The sequence below is a fragment of the Crocuta crocuta genome, unplaced genomic scaffold (genome assembly GCF_008692635.1).
Source record: "Crocuta crocuta isolate KB4526 unplaced genomic scaffold, BGI_CrCroc_1.0 scaffold236, whole genome shotgun sequence".
In the NCBI taxonomy this organism is placed as follows: domain Eukaryota; kingdom Metazoa; phylum Chordata; class Mammalia; order Carnivora; family Hyaenidae; genus Crocuta; species Crocuta crocuta.
Genome location: NW_027530998.1, coordinates 1,676,660 through 1,690,627, shown reverse-complemented (window position 1 = coordinate 1,690,627; position 13,968 = coordinate 1,676,660). Strand labels below are relative to the sequence as shown.

The 13,968-nt window shown below is 36.2% G+C and overlaps 1 long non-coding RNA gene across 1 annotated transcript in view; it reads right to left on the bottom strand.

The window, feature by feature from the left end:
• Positions 1 to 11,861: 11,861 nt before the first annotated feature.
• The window catches only part of LOC144236880 (uncharacterized), a 134,467-nt gene continuing 132,360 nt past the window's right edge, over positions 11,862 to 13,968 (bottom strand). The window contains exon 5 of the long non-coding RNA XR_013336679.1: positions 11,862 to 11,956. This is a non-coding gene — a long non-coding RNA (uncharacterized LOC144236880). The remainder of the gene's footprint in view (positions 11,957 to 13,968) is intronic.

The window sequence follows — 13,968 nt, the reverse complement described above, 5'->3', positions numbered from 1 at the left end:
CATACAATGGAATATTACTTGGAGATCAAAAAGAATGAAACCTTCCTGTTTGCAACAATGTGGATAGAACTAGAGTATATTATGCTAACAAAAATAAGTCAGTCGGAGAAAGACAAATATTATTATGATTTCACTCATATGTGGAATTTAAAAAATAAAACAGATGAACATAGGGGGAGGGAAATGAAAATAAGATAAAAACAGAGAGGGATACAAACTGTAAGAGACTCTTAAATAAAGAGAACAAACAGAGGGTTGATGGAGGGGAGATGGGTGGGTGGGGGGATCGGCTAAATGGGTGATGGGCATTAAAGAGGACATTTGTTGGGATGAGCACTGGGTGGTATAAATAAGTAATGAATCACTACTTTCCATTCCTGGTATCATTATTATACTATATGTTAACTAACTTGGATTTAAATTTAAAAAATAAATTTAAAAAAAAGAATTACTTTTAGGGGTGCCTGCGTGGCTCAGTCAGTTGAGCCTCCAACTTCGGCTCCAGTCATGATCTTACAGTTTATGAGTTCAAGCCCCGCATCAGGATCTGTGCTGACAGCTCGGAGCCTGGGACCTGCTTTGGATTCTCTGTCTCCTTCTCTCTCCCCCACTCATACTCTTTCAAAAATAAATAAACGTTAAACATTTTTTTTAAAAGAAAAAAAAGAAAAGATTATTTTTATAATCAGAAATAACTTTTTATGAATATAAAAGTAATTTTTCTCTTCCTTTTAGTCAAAAGATTTCACCAAGCATTCTTCCTGGTCTCAGCCAGTGTGTGATATCTGCTCCATCTGCTTACCTAGTCCCTTGGGCAGGATACAAATCTGTTTCCTCACCGAGGCTGTGAGGGAAAGAACTATGTCCTACTCACTGAGGTAACCTATGAATGCTCAGAGGTAGAAAAAGACTGGCAGAAAAGACAAATAGAAGTCAATCCAGGGGGGCGCCTGGGTGGCTCAGTCAGTTAAGCGTCCGACTTCGGCTCAGGTCATGATCTCATGGTTCGTGGGTTTGAGCCCTGCGTCAGGCTCTGTGCTGACAGCCAGCTCAGAGCCTGGAGCCTGTTTCAGATTCTGTATCTCCCTCTCTCTCTGACCCTCCCCTGCTCATGCTGTCTCTCTCTCTCAGAAATAAATAAAACATTAAAAAATTAAAGAAAAAAGTCAATCCAGTAAACACAAAGGTACTGGAAGAGAGGTGGCATAAGCGAAAGACCCTTTTACCCCATTCTAACCCCACAAACTCAGGTGTATATAAACATGTATTATTTATGTTTGCACTCTTTCTCTCCCTCTAGCTTTAAGAAATTAAGAGCCAGCTAATGCTTTCAATCACTTAGTGCTATTTACAAAATTGATACTCAGACCACACTACTCAAAGTCACATAGACTATTTTGTAACTATCTCAATTCCAATCCCTTGGTACTTGAGAGGCAGCCAAAAACGATGACAGAGAAGTTCTATGGGGTTGGACTCCTTGGGGCAAATGGTGGTTCTAACACTAGCTCCAAAATCTTAAATGAATTACCTAAGTTGTCGGAGGCGNCTTGGTTTAACCTCACCAGTTTTCTCGACTAGTGGGCTCAGAATGGCTCCCAACACTAAGTTCTCTCTGCCTCAGTTTCCCTATGTATAAAATAAGGATGTCATTAACCTTAAATGAATTAATACACATGGCATGTGCTTAAAACAGTCCATAATAAAGTCTATATATGGTGCTGCTTAAGTGAAAACATAAAGACTATATATTCCCCCAGGACATGTAGCAGATACACTTTTTGATGAGTATTTATGACAAACATAGCAGAATCAGTGAGTCACATCATCCTTTGTCAGACATATGTACTGGCTGACTAACCTGTCCTGACAAAGTATCCATAATTATTCATTAGAAAAAAATCTTTAAGAAATTAATTAGTCCAAATAGATTTCTGAGGCTTTCAGTTTTCACATAAGAACTAAAAATAGTCAGCCTCATTCCTGTTTTAACTTGCTTTAGACATCAAATCTGAACAACGCAGAAAACTATAAATCTAAAAGACATTCTAATGATAAACTTATACAGTAAATATCTAATTATTCTTCATCAAACTACAGCTTCATCAAATTACAACTTTACTGTTCTTCACAGTTAAAGCATGATAGTTTAAAATTGCAGACAGAAATAATTAAAAAATCTCTTTCTAGTTCCTTTCTGCTACCAGGTATTTGCAAACTTATAATTTCAAAATTTATTCAGCTATCAAGATCAGAGAGAAGTGACAGATTTCTATGGCTGATGCTTACACTTGCTCTCCTTCTCTCTTCCCTCTCTCTCTGTCTCTCTCTCTCTCTCTCTCTTTCCCCACCCCTATGTATGTGTGTCTCCACAACAGCCCCTGTATGTCAACAGAAAAATAGTGCTTAGAGGAAAACTAGGTGTGGAGACTGGGTCAGAGGCACAAAATGACATGTTTATGACAAGGCACAAACTGTTGTTTTACCTCATCTGAAAGATTTTGTTTGTGTTGTCTTTTTCAGCCTCAGTGGAGTCTACATTCAATATTAAATGCCAAACAAGCCCCCTATGACATTCTGGAAAACTCATCCTCTCTTAATAATGGCAGTCAGTGGCTCAGAGCAGCCCGAATGGGTCAAGGGGACACAGGGCAGCTGCAGCTGTAAACCAGAGAGAGAAAGGGAGGGAGACCGGAGGAACTTCCTTTTTCTAAGCACCAAGTGCCAACGATGGCTCCTAAGTACAACCAATCCTTTTGGCAGAGCTTCTGCATATTAGGTGTGCAAAACACTTGCCTGTCCTTATTTAAAATAAAAAAAAATAAGAAAAATAAGTGAGCCTCTGGAGGGAAGAGAAAAAAAAGACAATTAGCTAAGCCACAGAACTAAGGGAATAAGAGGTTTCCAGTTCCGCCTCTATTACTAAAGCAAATTTAATTTAAAAACAAAAATAGTTGATTTCAATGTCAAATAAGTTCCATTCACTGCATGTCTGTTCTTCCCACTTGCAATCTACTATGCATGTTTTCTGAAGAAAACTTCAAGTTCAGAGTGAAACTAGCCCTATGTATATGTATTTGAGATAAGCGCATCTCAAAATAGGAATATGCAGAAAAGTCTCCAAGTGTCTAAGATTTCCTTTTTGTCATGAATACTGTCATTAATTAAAAGGTACTGGGTGGCCACCAGATGCATGGAACTATTCCAGGAACAATGTAATAAGATTTGACATGTGTCTCCAAACAAAAAACAAGCTTAGGGTTTAAATATTTCAGGTAACTCTACTTTTTCTTACTTAAATTACCCAAATTATCACAACAAATGTTAACTTACATTTTTTATGACAACTCAACTTAAATCAGAAACAGTTTGAAATAAAGTACCAAGAAATTCCCTTTTGGGATGAAAAATAATAATAAATAAAAATAAAAACCTCCATCATTAGCTACACCATCACCATCTCTAGTAGTTCCACAATTAAGAAGGAAAATACTGATATCAATAAGTAATGATATTTAATAGCAATGTCTTTTAAAAATTCTAAACTTGTTATGGATATCAGCTAATTAATTTATGGCAGAATGGACATGGTTATTACTAATTTCTCGCAAATTCTTAGTTACATTTGAGACCATTTTATTTAAAAGGTGCCATATATGGGGCGCCTGGGTGACTCAGTCAGTTAGGCTTCCGACTTTGGCTCAGGTCATGATCTCCCAGTTTGTGGGTTCAAGCCCCACATTGGTTCTGTGCAGACAGCTAAGAGCTGGAGCCTGTTTCAGATTCTGTGTCTCCCTCTCTCTCTGCCTCTCCTCCACTCATGCTCTGTCTCTATCTGTCTCAAAAATAAATAAACTATTATAAAATTTTTTTTAAAGGTGCCATATAATTGCAGTATCTTTGTAATGTCTTAGAAAAAGTTAAGGGTCAATGTTGTTGATATAAGTCTTTATATTCATGTGCTCTTATTTTCTGTTTTTTAAGATACAGTGAATTTAGGTAGAATTTCCATGATTTTACCAATGCCACTTTCATGCATATCTGGTTGCCTAGAGAGGAATCTACATTATACCTCCATGAGGTATGTCTGTGGGGGTGGAAGTGAGGGCAAGAGGGTGACTTGAGATAATCATTGCTAAAATGTTTTATTTGCACATGATAATTTCTCCTTTCATAAATATCAGCAAATATGCTTCTCTCCCCTCTGTCTTTCCCTCTCTCTCAGGATATCAGGCAGATAAGAGTTATCAGCAAAGGTCATCCTCAATTTCTGTACAGAAATGATCTGTCTCCGGTATGTAATAAACATTTATCCATGCCTTTATTAGCTATATTGAAGCTGACAGTTCTGTTAAACCATTTTCTTTCATTTTGCTAGGTCATGACGGTTAATGCTGCTAAGAAATCTCATCACTGCTTTTGATCACTGTATTGTCTTCTCTGTATTATCAGAATTTTGTGAAGGTAAGCACTGGCTGGAATGACCTATTAAAGTTACAGCCCGTTGAGTCTCTCAGGTTTTTTTTCCCTCTTCTCTCTTTTCATCACAATAAAAAGGCAAAGGAGTGCAAAGAATAAATTTTCCTCAGAAGGTTATACTTAGTTGGGTAGTTGACATGTTCAGTCAACTCTCAATTTTCCACAGCAAAAAGGACCCAAAGCATCAAAAAGAAGTGAAAACCACACATAATCCAAAAGCTGCATTTTGGCTGAATATTTTACCAGTGTATTTTCAGGATCTAAAAAGACATAGAATACACATCCTCAGACAACTCAAGATGCATAATGCAGGGTACAGTTTTCATCTATGCCTTTCCATCGTTCCTTCATGCAAGCCACTTAACTACTCCCCTTGTTCAAAAGAATTTTTAAGAAATGTTTGCCTTTGAGAAATGAAAACCAACAAAATAGCTATGAAAATATAGGCCTTTATTAATAGACTAAAGGTCTTATAAACTTACCAAACAGAGGTTAGTTGTCAATTTCAAGAAAATACAGTTCAAATAAATTAATAAACTGTCTGAAATTTCAAACATGTTTCCTTTCAATGAAAGCAATGTTTACTGAGCTCCTATTAAATGCCAGGTACTATAGGGGATTCTAGAAATATAAAAATAGAAATGACTCATATCTGCTTTCAAGTAGCTCATAAACAACAAGTCACAAAAATAGGTATTAAAAATGCATGGACTGATATTAAAGCACAGAAAAGAAGCATCTTCTCCAACCAGGAAGATCATGGAGGACTTCTAAGGAAAGATGAGGTCTAAACCAAATCTTGAAGAGCCAGCACAGTTACTCAGGTGAAGAAGCAAGAGTGGAGAGGAAGGCATTCCGGGCAAAGGAATAGCGTGAGCAAAGACACAGACATGTGACACAGTTTTGTGTATTCATAGAACCCTTGGGATCCCCAAGTTGTCAGAGCACAGCGATCAGAAACTTGGGGAACAATAAAGGGAAAGAAAAGCTACTGATGAAACTGGAGAGCTGGGAAAGTCCAAATCTTCGGGGGCTATATAAGAAATTTAAGTTACAGTCCTTCCAACATCATTTACATGCAATGAAGTAAGAACCAGTACAACACTTTGATTTCATTAGCTATTCGTTCTTTTAGGTATTCAGCAAGATTTTTCTTTTTACTGGCATTTACTATAAGCCAGGCACTGTTCTCAGTGCCAATGATACAGTGATGAACAAAACCAAGTCCTGAATTCATGGTGTGTTCATTTTGATTGGGAGAGAAAGACAACACCACCACCAACAAATCACATCAGGCAGAGATAAGATGTCACAGACCAGTTAAGCTCTAGTCTCTAGAAATAAAGTAAGGCCGAATAAAGAGGATAAGAATGTGAAGTGAGAGAATGGAGAGCACAGTGAGTTATTTTAGACAGAGTGGTCAGAACAAGGAATCTCTGAGAAAGTGACATTTGAGCAGAGACCTAAAGGAAATATATTTGAGAGAATTGCTTTCAAACCAGAGCCGACTGCAAATGCAAAGATCCTGAGAGGGGTGTGTGCTTGGCAAGTTGAAGGAAAGGCAAAGGGGTGAGAGTGGAGGGGAGTGAACAAGAGAGAAGACAGGAGAGGGGAGGTGAAGTGCAGAGAGATTCAGATTACTGCTGGAGTTTTTCAAACTTTTTGGACAATGATCCAAAATAATACATTTTGCATAATGACAAATATGAGTGTCTCGGAGATAGATAATGAAATTGAGGTATTAAAAAAAGTTCCAGAAAACATTAATATGAGTAGTGCAGTCTACTATTTTCAATTCCACTTCATTTTTTAAGAAATTCTGGTCACAATCCATGAAACTTATCTTACAATAGGCCATAACCCACAGTATGGAAACACTGAGGCAGAGTCACATAGACAGTTAAAAAAAAAAAGCTGGGGCCCCTGGGTGGCTCAGTCAGTTGTGTCCAACTCTTGATCTCAGCTTAGGTCATAATTTCATAGTTCATGAGTTCAGGCCCCATGTTGGGCTCTGTGCTGTCAGCATGGAGCCTACTTGAGATTCTGTCTCCCCCTCTCTCTTCCCCTTCCCCTCTTGCACTCTCTCTCTCTCAAAATAAAAAAACTTCACACACACACACACACACACACACACACACACACACATACACACAATTCTTATTAAAGTATCCAACACCTGGTCCAGTCCAGGCACATAGGTATCTTAATATCGTTTGATGAAGNGTTATTTATAAATATATATTTATTTATAAAAATAATTGGAAGTTATTTATAAGGCTCAAAGTCTGAGGGCTTCAAATTGGGCATTTCTATGCCAAAACAACAAAACAAAAGCATGATGATCCAATTATTACTAGTGACCAGGTGCACCAGAATGTACTCAGAATTTAACAAGAAATCAATCACTTGTCAAATCACTTGTCAAAGTGGACACAATTTTGTCAGGAAAGCCACATCTGGTGGTAAGGGGAGAGTCCTTAAAATTTACTTAAAAAATATGAACATTTTCTGGAACCCCCATTTTTTCTGAATAAAAATATAAATAAAATTTAGGAGTAGGCTTCGAAAGAGATCCATTGTTGTTTTCATGGAAATTAATTTCTTCTATCAGTATGTGATTTCCAGCAAAAGGTTGCAAAATTTGTAGATACAAGTGTGATCATGTGCCAGAACTTCTGACTAGCACTTCTGATTTTTTTAAAGAATTATATGTGAAGGGAACAACATTCTTCATGAAATTACCAGTGTATGTTTTCTGAAAGAACTGGAGTTCAGAAAATCTGATCTTTACTCTGTAGAATAATAATAATCATTAAAATTAGTGCCAGGCACTGTTCTAAGTAATTTACATGTATTATATCACTAAATTAAATCCTAACAATAACCCTGGAGAAGTACAATTTCAAACCCTAAAATAAGAAAATGGGGCACAGAGAGCTAAAATAATCTATGTGCCATGTGCTTCTATACATATTAACTTATTTAATCTTCATATCCGCCTTATTTTATAAATAAGGAAACTAAGGTACAACTTGCTTTGGGTCATGAAACTACTACTAATTGGTGGAGCTGGGATTGAGTCCAGGGCAACGGCGTTCCAGAGTCCATACCCCTCATGACTATGCCATTCTGCCTCCTTTAGCTGTAATGTCTGTGCCAAGTTAGCACGGGAAAATGTGATGCTTGCCAAGTGAGACTATAAAGAAAATGTGAGCTCCTCAGGAGGAACCGGTGGCCCTGCTATACATATTCAGCATCAATCATTAGATGACAATTCTAATACACTTACCACCAAGGACTTAGCAAATGTAACTTACGGAAATTTTATCTTATACTTTGCCCAATAAAATTCTCTACTAGAACTTTTAAATGATCTTGAGCCTGATTAATTCAATTATTAATGTCTCTCTGCGTCTGACTTTTTTTAATCTCTTACTTTCTTTAGACCGAAGTTTAAGAATGCTGTGTCTTTTAAAAATTAAAAATGCAAACATCACATGGAATACTCTATGTATCTAGTTCACATCTCTTTTTAAAAATTGATAATTAGATATCTACCTTTCAGTGTTCATAGCAAGATGCAGACATCTAGACAAATGTCCTCCACAGCATTTATAGCTCTTATTGGAAAGGAAGGATTTCTCTCAGGCTCTCCTTCAGCTATTGTTTGCTTGTACAGCACTTGATACACCCATAGATACACATACAACAGAAGAGTAGGGTATTACTGTTGATGGTCTACTCCTTAACCTAAACTACATTCTTTGTTATCATGATAATGGTCATATTATTAGTCAGAACCCTTTTCTTAAAGAACCTTTGCTCTCCATGGGGACTTAGCATAAATATACCAATAAATATAATTCATGTTCAAATGCTCTATCAAGCCAACTATGAGATGAAGATTGGTAATGATAACTCTTTTCACCATCCTGAGTGCAAATTCAAAGAAAAGTTCACAGAATACAATGCCCTCTGACCTTCATGTGTGAGGTCACCACACTCCAAAACAAGAGATAAGACCCCTGTGGTCATGGGAATCTCAAAAGAACATTTCAAACCACAACCTGACAGTTCTCAATGAGCTTACATTGCTTAAACTGTGCTCTGAAGTATAACAAAAACAAAAACAAAAATCATCCCTTTATCAACAGGTAAAGACTTCAAATTCTTGCAATAAATTCAGCAGTTGAAAAAAAAAAGTAACTAAAATATCCACTTTCCCATGGTAATGTGGTATTTTAAACCAGGCACCAGGCATTTTCGGTGAGAGCTTCCCACTGTTTGGATCGAAATGAATAAAAACAAAGGACCAAATGTTTAACAGCTCTACTAATATTTTCTTGTTCTTTTAAAAAGTATTTCTTGGAGACAACTCATGATGATCAAAAACCACATGGTGATCAGATCATCCTAATTTAACACTATACTCTTCTACAACTGTAACCTTGGATCAGTCTCTATTTCCCTGTCTACATCAGTTTTACAAGGAAGAAAGTGTATTAATCTTCTTTTCTTTTTTCCTTTCCTCTCAAAAATACGTTGAAGCTTATTGTAACAACTCTCCTCCAAATGTTTGTAATAGTATGATGTTATGGTGTAAAAATATAACAAAATCTTTCGTGTGATACAGACTAAAACAAATTCTCTTTATAGATATTCTATACCATACTATGCCAAGATACAGCAGGACTCATGCATCTATTTTCAAATGATAATGACTTAAAGACTTCAGGGAAGTTATCCTCTGCATTGATACCAGGAAAAATACAAAGAGTAGGAATGACATGAAAGAATAATTTTTCTCTTCTATTTAGCATCTTCAACATGACAGCTTTAAATCTCACCTGATACTGAGCAAAAATTTAGATGAAATACACACACACAGTCACAAAGTTCAAAACAAACAAAGAATGAAGTTGCCTGTGGCAAGTCCAATAAATCTAGTCTCTATCATTTAGTGGATGTGTTGTCCCTTTTTTAGGACAGAGACAAGTAGTCAATAAGAAGAAAAACTATTGATCAACTAACAACTTTAATACAACCTTAATACAACAGAAATAAATTCTGTTCAAAACCCAGAAGCCTCCCTGGATGTAACAGTTAAATTACTGACTCCCAGGCAAAACAAAAATCCTGCCCTTAGGCCACTATCAGCATGATCCTTATTTGAAATCTTACAGGCTGTTCAAGGGACAACCCTGATGGTTTGGCCAAAGGGAAACAACACATGGAGTAGCTCAATACAGGCCATGCAAAATGGAGCTTCCCAGTATGAGAATATTAAATTATTATGACTGCAACAGGGGGTACAATTGTTAGTGGCCCCCTCCCACTTATGGCCTTGCTCCTCTCTTCCCTGCAGTGAGTGTTCATTGTCATATCTAATATTCAAACGCTTTGATAATAATAAGATTGTCAAGATAATAGCAGGACACTTCCAGTAGAAACTCAATTTTCAAAAGCCAACTCTGGTCTCCCCTGACTGCTCTTCCTGAGAAGATGCCTTCAAAAAGCAAAATTTTTCCTATTTAAAAATTAGTACAAAGTTCCTATTATATGTAAACACACACACACAGAATCTAAGTTTAGGAGTATAAATGCACATCAGCAAAACAATACTATAAATAATCAATACTAATAATTCAATACCAAATGAATCCCCAGGGAAACTGGCCAGATAAGGGACAGGGCAGCAGACCTGGACAAATCTTTCTTAATCTAACATCCTGTTGGGGGGAAGGGTGACGCTTCCCCCATCCAAAGAGCTTTAAGTGGATGCATGAAGGAGACAAGGTCTTAAATCAGGGAATGATTGCCCATGTGGGCATTATTGATGGCACCTTGTTAGAAGAAACAGTTTGGGCTTCTTTATTTCCTTTCATTTTGCACGACATTCCACTCAATAGACCCAGTGAGGTGGGGTATAATGTGGTTTTTTTTGAAGAACACTAGTATTGTTAACATGTTCAATATCTGTACTTCTTAAGGTTGATTCAGAAAACCTTGCTCTTTTGTCCCAATAAAATAATGGTTTTAGGGAAATGCTACCCTTTTGCTTTCTTTTCTTAGTCAATGCTATTTGGTCTTCAGCCATCCTAAATAAAAAGTTCCAATGGACTGAGGGGAAAAAAGCAGCAGCTGCGGACTACAGCCCTGCAGGTGGTGGCTGATAAATACAGTATTGTAACTCGCTGGCATGAGCCCTCTCAAAGTGTTCTGAATACGGGTCAAAAGGCCTGTCAAATTCAGAAGTCAATTTTAAATTATAATCTACCTGCAAGTAAATCCTTATATATGCCACCACCCAAAAGGATTTCTTTTTGTCTTTCCTGGTTATACAGAAATGAACAGAATTTTATTCACCTTTACAAACAAATTCATATCAGTATATTTATCGGTGTCACAGAAATGCATAGTTATTTCAGGGATTTTACAGCTTAAAACAATGTGGCCATTTCTTTAAAGGGAAATAACCTTTTAAACTTTANACAAATTTCAAAAATGCATTTATATTTATTTATATGTAAATACATACTTATTACTTATTTTTATATAATATAGAATTATTATTTACTTATATATAAATATTTATATATAAATCGTATTTGAAATTTGAGAGTGGATACATTTTTTTTTCTAGCATTGGATTTACCTTTTTCACTTAAATTTCTTCTCAATATTATATATTTATATTTATACTTATATTGTTTATATAAATGAGAAGATTATCCCTTAAGTACACTTTTCAATAACTTTTTAGGAAGAAGAGCATCATGGAAAGAAAGAATTGCTTATTTCCATTTTGACAACCTATGTGAGTCACAGGTACTCTTCCTTAATTCATCTCATTTGGCCACATTTGTACTATGGTTCTTTGTTCTCTAGCAGTTGTTTATCATTTTCACAGAATTAACTAGTACTTGCCTATTTATTTCTTCAGGTATTCTTTGTCATATATTTGCCCTATATCCGTCTTTAAGTGTTAGATTTCCTAATATCAAGAATCATGTCTCTAATTGACTTTCTGCATTTCCCCAAAGCAAGCATCTTTTTGTTCAATGTGAATGTTCAGTAAAATAGTTGACAGTTTATAAAGAAAATGAAAAGAGATCTAAGAAGGCTATTGAGAAATTTGCTAACAGTGGTTGTTTCTGCAGAAATGTAGTAACAGAAATGTAATAATTATATTATGCTATATAATTCTGAAGTGTTTGTTTTTTAATGATAATTATGTCTTGTTTTATAATAAAAGCATAATAAAATAATTTTTAAAGAAAATAAAGGAAGATATGAAGAGGCACACTAAACCTTACCTTGAATGATCCAATTTGAATACACTGTCACTCACTTTATTAATCAATAATACAAATGGTGGGATGGGGCATGGAAATGGAGATAAAAAAGAGAGTTACAGATCTTGCTTCAATATGAGAAATGAGGAGTATATATCTTTTCATCTGGACTTTGACTTAATCTGTGGAAATGGAGAAAAGAAATCGGGTTTATTAAAAAGAAATGGAATGCCATCTCACCATATTATGCCTAGTAATATTAGCATTCATTCATCCAACAAATTTTTTTGAACATCTATTATGCCAGGCATTTTTCTAGGCACTGAGAATATAGCAGTGAATAAAACAGGTAAAATATTACTATCATTACTTCATTACATTCCAGTTGGGATAAAGAAGCACTAAAACAAAATATTAAAAGATCACATGGTAAAATAAGTACCATGGAAAGAAGTGAAGTAGAGAAGGAAGATTGGGACTGCAGTGAATAGCAAGAATGGTTGCAGTGAATAGCTCTTTGAATTCCAGGTCTCATTTTCTTATCTTGAATGCTGCTTTTAAGTCCTGTGTCAGTCCCAGTAGGAATAGAAGGAGGTGAGATTGGAGACTAGAGTTGTACAGATGCCAAATACATACACAAGAGTTGATTCCTGTGGTGGGAACCCTGTATCCTCTTGCTTTTGCCCTGAAGCTACACAGAGAAAAACTGCTCTGCCAAACACTGTTTTTCAACTAAAAAAATAATACCACTGTTAGAAAAATATAGAATCTCTAATACCAAAAGCACAAAATATATGGAATTTTATTGCATTGGGGGCTCCATGTGATTCTGTTTCCTCCAAATTCAAAATTGGTTTTAATGAAGAAAGTTTAACTCAACAAAGGCCTGAGTGCCTTAAAAATTCTTACCATCAAGCAGGAGTAGATCCTAGTTTTATGGAGCCTGAAGCTCATACAATTTGGGAAAGCCATCTTTAAGAAAAGGAATACTGAATTCTGAATAAAAATTAGGTATGAAAGTGAATATTTGGTTAAGATTTTGATACTTATTTAAATCATAAAAGAAATCAAAGCAAATTATATAATTCACAAAATGGTCGAACACCACAAACATCACAGAATCTAGAATAGTCTAGACATGATTTTGGCTCCACACGTTTCAAATCTGTTTCTCCTCCACTACCCTTGTAGGGCAACGATGAATACCATAGAATATGTACAGTCTGCGGCCCTGTTCCTTTGTGTCATAAGGAAGGCTAAATCAATACAGCACTGGAAGAAAGTCTATGCCAAGGCATCCAACAATAATTTATCCCAAAGTGACTGCAAATCACATACCTAGATCCCATACACACCCAAATAAAATGTATCCCAAACTTATCTTCCCCTGGCCATCTCTCAAATATCCGCAACCACTCAAATACCATTCAACTGCAAGGAAAGTAATAATTTCACCAGACTTCCATATTTTACAGATTAGAAACTAAGAGTCATTTTGACCTCAGACAAAAGAATAGTAAACGTCAAGTCTGTGACTTAAATGCTGGTTCTTCATTATTCTCAGTGATGTTTTCTTAGTGAAAGCTGCAATAAGTAGAAAATAAAAATGAGTATAGGAGACACAAAAATAAAAGAGAGGAATGTACTAACAGGATTTGACTACACATAAGCTAAAAACTGGAACCAGGTAAGAAGGTTAATATATAAAAAAAGTACAGGGCACCTGGGTGGCTCAGTTGGTTAAGCATCTGACTCTTGATTTCGGCTCAGGTCATGATCTCATGGTTCATGATGTCAAGCCCCATAATGGGCTCTGTGCTCACAGTGGGGAGCCTACTTGGGATTCTCTCTCTCTCCCCCTCTATCTGCCCTTCCTGTGTGCTTTCACTCTCTCAAAAATAAAAAAATAAAATCTTTTTTTCAAAAGTACTATTTGAAACTATTATGGAATTGGACTGAATAGATTGCAACTCCAGAACAGTCCTTAGAAAATTCTTAATGTATCTTTGCCGGAGTCTAGCTCCAGCCAGTCCAGGGGTCCCTGAAGGATGGACAGTGTCGGCAAGAGAGAGTGAGAGAGCCCCAAGAGTCTTTCTGATCATCAGGCAGGCATCTCTGTCCTGTCAGTTTTGGTGTGTTTATTTATAGGTCAAACAATAACATGGCATCAGAAAATGGAATTTTTACAATGGAT